This window comes from Trypanosoma equiperdum, assembly GCF_001457755.1.
Source record: "Trypanosoma equiperdum strain OVI genome assembly, contig: ctg_1955, whole genome shotgun sequence".
Classification (NCBI taxonomy): Eukaryota; Euglenozoa; class Kinetoplastea; order Trypanosomatida; family Trypanosomatidae; genus Trypanosoma; species Trypanosoma equiperdum.
This window is the reverse complement of record NW_027124010.1, coordinates 1,781-2,315: the sequence shown is the minus strand read 5'-3', so window position 1 is coordinate 2,315 and position 535 is coordinate 1,781.

Below are 535 nucleotides of genomic sequence, written 5' to 3'. Positions count from 1 at the left end.
ATAAATATAAATGTAAAAGAAAGGAGAAAAAATTTAAAAAAAAGTCAATAAATTGAAGTCAGTAAGCTGAATTTCCCCCTCTCCACCCCCATCATCTCTTTCTCGCTGCCTTTTAAAGTTGCTTGATGCGGGAAATGCCATCAGTTATGTCTTTTCCTTTTATTTTAATTTTGTTTTATTTAAAAAAAAAAATAATGATAATAATAATAATAATAACATAAATCCATATTGAAGGAACCTTCGTGCCATTTTGTTAAATATGGCTTCTGTTTGTGTTTGTGTTTGTGTTTGTGGATTTCTGTTCTCTTTTTTTTTTCTTTCCACCCCCCCCCTTTATTGCTTTAAATTATAAAATTCCTAATCTAAATATATTTTGTGTAACTGATACTTGTCAAAACGGTACGTCGCTGCGATGCCTTCTTCGGGTGTCCTGCAGCAAAAACAAAACAAAATAAAATAAATCAAATAAATCAAAAAGGCATGGAAAAAAAGACTGAAAGAAGATGAAGTTGCATTCAAGACGAGGAAATGATAG